This window comes from Phoxinus phoxinus (assembly GCF_949152265.1).
Source record: "Phoxinus phoxinus genome assembly, chromosome: 1".
Taxonomy (NCBI): Eukaryota; Metazoa; Chordata; class Actinopteri; order Cypriniformes; family Leuciscidae; genus Phoxinus; species Phoxinus phoxinus.
The window spans coordinates 1773377-1780930 of NC_136876.1; the positions used below are offsets into that span (position 1 = coordinate 1773377).

General features: G+C 39.3%; 1 long non-coding RNA gene across 1 annotated transcript; it reads left to right on the plus strand.

Annotated features, from left to right (window-relative positions):
* The first annotated feature begins 1324 nt into the window (after positions 1 to 1324).
* On the plus strand, positions 1325 to 2922 carry LOC307006656. The gene is made up of 3 exons (XR_013799500.1): positions 1325 to 1482; positions 2056 to 2329; positions 2437 to 2922. It is a non-coding gene; the product is annotated as an uncharacterized lncRNA (long non-coding RNA).
* The last annotated feature ends 4632 nt before the right edge of the window (positions 2923 to 7554 follow it).

The window sequence follows — 7554 nt, forward strand, 5'->3', positions numbered from 1 at the left end:
ACTTTATTCTCGTAATGTTTTGACTTTAATCTCGTAATGTTTCGACTTTAATCTCGTAATGTTTCGACTTTAATCTCGTAATGATCTTTAATCTCGTAATGTTTCGACTTTAATCTCGTAATGTTTCGACTGTATTCTCGTAATGTTTCGACTTTAATCTCGTAATGATCTTTAATCTCGTAATGTTTCGACTTTAATCTCGTAATGTTTCGACTTTATTCTCGTATTGTTTCGACTTTATTCTCGTATTGTTTCCACTTTATTCTCGTAATGTTTCCACTTTATTCTCGTAATGTTTCGACTTTACGAGATTAAAGTCGAAACATTACGAGATTAAAGTCGAAACATTACGAGAATAAAGTGGAAACATTACGAGAATAAAGTGGAAACAATACGAGATTAAGGTCGAAACATTACGAGATTAAAGTCGAAACATTACGAGATTAAGGTCGAAACATTACGAGATTAAAGTCGAAACATTACGAGATCAAAGTCGAAACATTACGAGAATAAAGTCGAAACATTACGAGATTAAAGTCGAAACATTACGAGATTAAAGTTGAAACATTACGAGATTAAAGATCATTACGAGATTAAAGTCGAAACATTACGAGAATAAAGTCGAAACATTACGAGATTAAAGTCGAAACATTACGAGATTAATGTTTCGACTTTATTCTCGTAATGTTTCGACTTTGATCTCGTCATGTTTCGACTTTAATCTCGTAATGTTTCGACCTTAATCTCGTAATGTTTCGACTTTATTCTCGTAATGTTTCGACTTTAATCTCGTAATGTTTCGACTTTATTCTCGTAATGTTTCAACTTTATTCTCGTAATGTTTCGACTTTAATCTCGTAATGTTTCGACTTTATTCTCGTAATGTTTCGACTTTAATCTCGTAATGTTTCGACTTTATTCTCGTAATGTTTCGACTTTAATCTCGTAATGTTTCGACTTTATTCTCGTAATGTTTCGACTTTATTCTCGTAATGTTTCAACTTTAATCTCGTAATGTTTCGACTTTAATCTCGTAATGTTTCGACTTTAATCTCGTAATGTTTCGACTTTAATCTCGTAATGTTTCGACTTTATTCTCGTAATGTTTCCACTTTATTCTCGTAATGTTTGGACTTTATTCTCGTAATGTTTCGTATTTATTCTCGTAATGTTTCGACTTTATTCTCGTAATGTTTCGACTTTATTCTCGTAATGTTTCGACTTTATTCTCGTAATGTTTCGACTTTAATCTCGTGATGTTTCGACTTTAATCTCGGAATGTTTTGACTTTATTCTCGTAATGTTTCGACTTTATTCTCGTAATGTTTCGACTTTATTCTCGTAATGATCTTTAATCTGGAGGTGCTGCGTCTGCACATTCATCTTCTGCAGCTCCAGTCGCTTCACCAACACTGACTCCAGTCAGAAGCTCAAACTCTGAGAAGAACTCAAGCCGAACTACAGCAGCAGCTCCTACACAAGGTTCAAGTATTATGTGATGATGATGTTGTGTATATGTGGCATTATGTGTTGTGTTCGACTTTATTCTCATAATATTTCGACTTTAATCTCGTAATGTTTCGACTTTATTCTCGTAATGTTTCGACTTTATTCTCGGAATGTTTTGACTTTATTCTCGTAATGTTTCGACTTTATTCTCGTAATGTTTCGACTTTAATCTCGGAATGTTTTGACTTTATTCTCGTAATGTTTCGACTTTATTCTCGTAATGTTTCGACTTTATTCTCGTGATGTTTCGACTTTAATCTCGGAATGTTTTGACTTTATTCTCGTAATGTTTCGACTTTATTCTCGTAATGTTTCGACTTTATTCTCGTAATGATCTTTAATCTGGAGATGCTGCGTCTGCACATTCGTCTTCTGCAGCTCCAGTCGCTTCACCAACACTGACTCCAGTCAGAAGCTCAAACTCTGAGAAGAACTCAAGCCGAACTACTGCAGCAGCTCCTACACAAGGTTCAAGTATTATGTGATGATGATGTTGTGTATATGTGGCATTATGTGTTGAACTGAACTAACAGACGTGATCCACAGATCCAGGAGAAACTGAAGTCAGCGTGACTGCTGGATCATTATACAGAGGTACGACACGTTCATTTATACTGACAGCTTTATAACATTAAACTATCAGTCAGTCTGTAAATGCTTCATCAATAACTGTTGATAGTTGAAGACCCTTGACTTCAGTCATGTCCAGTTTCTCTTCTTCCTCTCATGTTTCCTGCAGTGATTGTGACTATTGTTGGGATCGCAGTGTTTGCTGCTCCTACTGTGATTCTTCTTCAGATCATCTGTGCAAGAAGAGCTGGTGAGTTTGAGCCGCACACAATCTGATGATTCACACTCATCTGATCTGAACATCTGCAATCATGATAAAACACAGACGAGAGGTCAGTCAATGCTTTTATTTTGCAGGGAGGAAGGACTCGCAGCACCCAGAGGAAATAGAGATGCCGACAATATTACAATAAAATACTGATGAGTTTACAGCCAATCTGCAACAATATTTACAATAGCAAAAACTCAAGAGGATTGGTCATTGTTTTACTTTCTTCTTCTCAGAAAACTCTTTAAACTGATTCAAATGTGTGTTTTACATATAAAAGCCAGATTTATTCTCATTTATATGGGTTTTATAGATATTAGCCTACAGTGTTGAAAGTCATTCTCTTGTGCTTCATATGTAAACTGCTTTAAATATAATATTAAATACAGTAATGGACAGACTCAGACTGTATAATCCTCTCTCTGTTCTGTGTGATGGAGATGATTTGAGGATTCTTGTATCTTGTCTGTTCATTCCTGGTTTTAGCAGCTTTTGTTCATTCTGAATGATTGCTTTAATTTTCTTAATAAACCTCTGCAGTTGTGTTTAATATTTCTCCTTTCCTGAGAGGTTTGATACAAATATGATATTCCCTTCATGAGCGTGTGACGTGTCTGTAGAGAAGTCCACTGAAGCGAGCTGAGGTTGAGAACCGTGTGCAGTGTTGTTGACAGGCCCAGGTCTCTGAGCAGCGGTGCCTTGACAGTGTGTCATCATGAAGTCAGTTGGTTGGAGGCAGGGGTTTGCTTGTGGCTGCTGGAAGTGGTTATGGGAGTTGTGTAGCGTGGAGAGGCTTTCAGGCCGACCTAGTGCTGGTGGCAGGAGGTCAGGCGGTGGTTGTTACTCTCAGTCACGAGAAGTCTGAAGGATTGGAGTTATTGCTTTGTCCTTATGGTGGTGCTGATGTGAGCTTGCCTGAGCTGTGCTAGGAACAAATGTAATAGTTGAGAAGCCGCTGCAATAACCGAGAGCAGGGCCGTCTCAGTTTAGTGGCGCTTCTGAAGCCAGACCAAGAGTTTATTTCTAGAGTTTAATGGCATGCTGGAAACTGCTAAAATAAAGAAGTGAAACTAACAGCAATGCAAAGAATAGCCTATAAACTGTGTTCAGAGTAGATGTGTGTTGAGCTAGTGTTATTAACAGATATGCACTTCACACACACACACACACACACACACATCTAAAGTCAGTGGCGCGTTATTCAGATGCTATTTTAAGGGCGCATGGGTCTTTAAGGGTAGCGTGTCCACAACATTCAATTCAATTCAATTCAAGTTTATTTGTATAGCGCTTTTCACAATACATATTGTTTCAAAGCAGCTTTACAGAAAATGAATTTCTGAAAATGAACAAAAATATACATAAAAAAATACAGTTAGTTAATCATAAATTTAGGGCATAACATATCGCCGGCGTTGGGTCGTCTCTTCACAGGCGTCGAGTCGTCTCATCACAGGCGTTGGGGCATCTGAAGTCTCCATGAGAGGCTGGATACATAACTGGAGCTGACGAACTCTATTTGAGTTATAGGGACAGGCGTCCCGAGATAACAACAAAAAAGGCAGATGGGAAATAATTAGCGTAGCTGCTGTTCATAATATGAATGCATTTGATCTGATTTAACTGTAGTATAAAAGGTATGAGATGCATTATGTGAATGCTTGGCTAAAGAGATGCGTCTTTAATCTAGTTTTAAACTGGGAGAGCGAGTCTGAGCCTCGGACAGTATCAGGAAGGCTATTCCAGAGTTTAGGAGCTAGATGTGAAAACGCCCTCCCTCCTTTAGTGGACTTAGATATCCTAGGTACGACCAGAAGCCTCGAATTTAGCGATCTTAAAGAGCGCGATGGAATATATGGCGATAGAAGATCTCTTAAATACACAGGAGCTAAACCATTTAGGGCTTTATAAGTCAGTAGCAATACTTTGTAATTGATACGGAACTTAATAGGTAACCAGTGTAGAGATGATAAAATTGGTGTTATATGATCATATTTTCTTGACCTAGTAAGAACTCTAGCAGCTGCATTTTGGACTAACTGTAGCTTGTTTACGGAGGATGCAGGACAACCAGCTAATAGAGCATTACAGTAATCTAGTCTCGAGGTCATGAATGCATGAACTAACTTTTCTGCATCAGAAACTGATAGCATATTACTTTAACTTTAACTTTATTGTCCCCCATGGGGAAATTCTTTTCCACAGTACTGCACTTGTTTGACACACAGCATAAACAATATAATACAAATGAACATAATACCATAATAATAAAAATAAAATAAAAAATAAAGGATAACACTCAGCGACGGTGGTTATTGAGGCATGTGATGACTGCGGGAATCAGACTTCTTCCAAACCGAGCCTTCCTGCACCTCAGGGTCCTGTACCTACGCCTTGATGGCAGTAGGGTTAAAAACTCATTCAGTGGATGTGTGGAGTCCTGTTCTATTGAAATTGCAATGCGTGTGATAGCTCTGTTATTGAGTTCTGTAAGGTTAAGCAATATTAGACACCTTTGTTAGTTTGGTCCGGTTTTTGATTGAAAGCAAATTGAAAAAACAGACAGAACAGTACAATAAGATTGGCTGAATAATGCTTTGATAAAGTAGCAGTAGCAAACGAGGAGTAACATTTAGTCCTTTGAGCTTTCGAATAACTGACATTCTTTGATGACTTCTCTTATGTATGTCCGTGATATGCTGATCAAAGGAAAGGTTGTTATCTATTGTTACTCCAAGATATTTGAAACTATCCACTATTTCGACTGTCTGATTATGGATAACAACAGGACACTGTGGTAACAAGGGGTTGACTATCAGCTCTTTTGTCTTGCTAATATTTAGGTTCAGATAGTTATCCTCACACCACTGGACAAAGTGCATAACAGTGGTGTGATAATCCATAACGGAGTTGTTATCTCTGAGCAGGGCTAGGATAGCTGTGTCATCTGAGTATTTTAAATATTTGATGTTGGATAATGGACTAATATTGTCATTTGTGTAAAGTGTATACAAAAAGGACTTAACACACAGCCCTGCGGTGCTCCAGTGTTGATGGTGAGAGCAGAAGATGTAGTTGAGCCCATCCGTACTACTTGCTGCCTGTCGCTAAGAAAGTTGTGTATGAACTGAATCAGTCGAGTAGAAATGTTGAGGTGATACAGTTTTTGAATCATCAGATGTCTTTGGATGGAATTAAAGGCAGAGCTGAAGTCTACAAAAAGTATCCGGACAAAATTGCCTGGAGAGTCCAGGTGCTGAAGGAGGAGATGCAGCAGACAGGCTACAGCATCCTCGGTGCCCCTTTTAGCCTTATAGGCAAACTGAAGGGGTTCCAGTTGTGGGTTAACAGCTGGCAAGATGGTTTTCAGCAGCAACTTTTCCAGGTATTTCATAATTATAGATGTGACTGTGAGGGCAACAGGTCGGTATTGGTTGAGCTCACTGGGCCGTGGCCTTTTGGGGACCGGAATTATAATGGACTTTTTCCATATGAAAGGTATGGTAGCAGTGAGATAAGCCTCACTGAAAAGTGAGTGGAAAATAGATGAGAGCTCCTGAGCGCAGTTCTTCAGCACCTGCACCGAGATGTTGTCGGGACCCGGGGCCTTGCCCAGCTTACATCTGCTGAGCTGACTTCTCACTTCCTCCACACTGAATGGTGGCAATTCATCAGGGTCTGGAGGAGGTAAGGATCTCAATAGAATTTCACATTCAGTTGAAAAATCCTGTTTGTCAAATCGAGCATAGAAAGCATTAAGTTCTCTTACAAATAGTGCTTGGTCGACTACAGTGTTTGCACATGAGATGTTTTTGGGTTCACATCCGGTTATTGTCCGGACTGTCTGAAACGCCTGTTTTGTGTTCATTTTGGAAAACTCATTTTCCAGTTTGTCCTTGTATTTCAGTTTTGCTCTGAATATTTCATTCTTTATATTGCGGGTTGCCAGTTTCAGGTTAGCCCAATTCTTCTCTCTGAAGGCTTTATGTTTATCTTTAAGACACTGTTTTATTTGAGGGGTAATCCATGGCTTGGAATTGGGATATCTCCTCACTATTTTGACAGGTATGCATGTTTTTACACAAAAATTTATATAGTCAGTAATAACAGAAGCTTTCTCATTCAAATTCCCATCAAAAATGTCCCAATCTGTACATGCCAAGGAGCCCTGTAGGCAGGTGATAGCATCATCTGACCACTGCGGGGCGCTGTATTTTTGTGGTCTATGCTGTTTCGGTTGTTGTTTGTACAACGGGAGTAGAGAAACAATGTTATGATCAGCTGCTCCCAGCGGGGGGTATGAACACGTACGGAATGCATCGGTTACATTGCCGTAACACATATCCAGGATGTTTGCCCGCCTAGTCGGGATGTCCACATACTGTTGGAAAGATGGCAACACACAATCCAGCTTGCATTTATTGAAGTCCCCCAGAATAAACAGTGGAGCGCCGGGATACCTGGATAACTTATCATTAGCATCCCTGGCCATGAGCTCCGCTGCTGTGTTGATATTAGCGCTGGGGGGTACGTAAACACAGCTGACCACAACGTAGCTTAGCAATGTTTCTAAGGTGGAAAAAGGCTGTTCTTGTGACATTTGAAATATGATTTTCAAAAGACAAGTTGCGGTCTAGTATAACAGCCAGGTCTTTTACTGTAGAGGATAGAGTAACAGGACGTCCATCTAGATTAAGGTTGTTTTGTGGGCAGTTTTTTGGACTCATACACAACATCATACACTTTGCTTCTCTCATCTACACAGAAGCAGCCGTTCATATTTTTGCAAATCATACATTATTACAAGGAAAAATATTAACACACGAGGGAGATCATGGTGGTGTCCATGAAGATGTGAAAAAATATATCTAGCTTACACATTTACCCAAATTATTACACGCCTGTTTAACCGAAGCTTATTTGTGTGGTTTCTCCCATCATCCTCATACAATGCCACTTCTCTGTGTTTTACGGCCCTGACGAGAACGTCTGTCTCCTCGGCTGTGAACCGCTCCTGACGTGCGCCGGCAAACCCGCCGTTATAATATCAATCCGCCGTGGAACAAGCGCGCCGGCTCTTAAAGGAATGTGAGAGGACGCTCTGCACGTTACGCCCAAACCACATGAATTATAATTATAATGAATTAATAATTAAAATAAATCAAACATTACAAAAGTTATTAATAGTACATTTCAAGTACAATAAG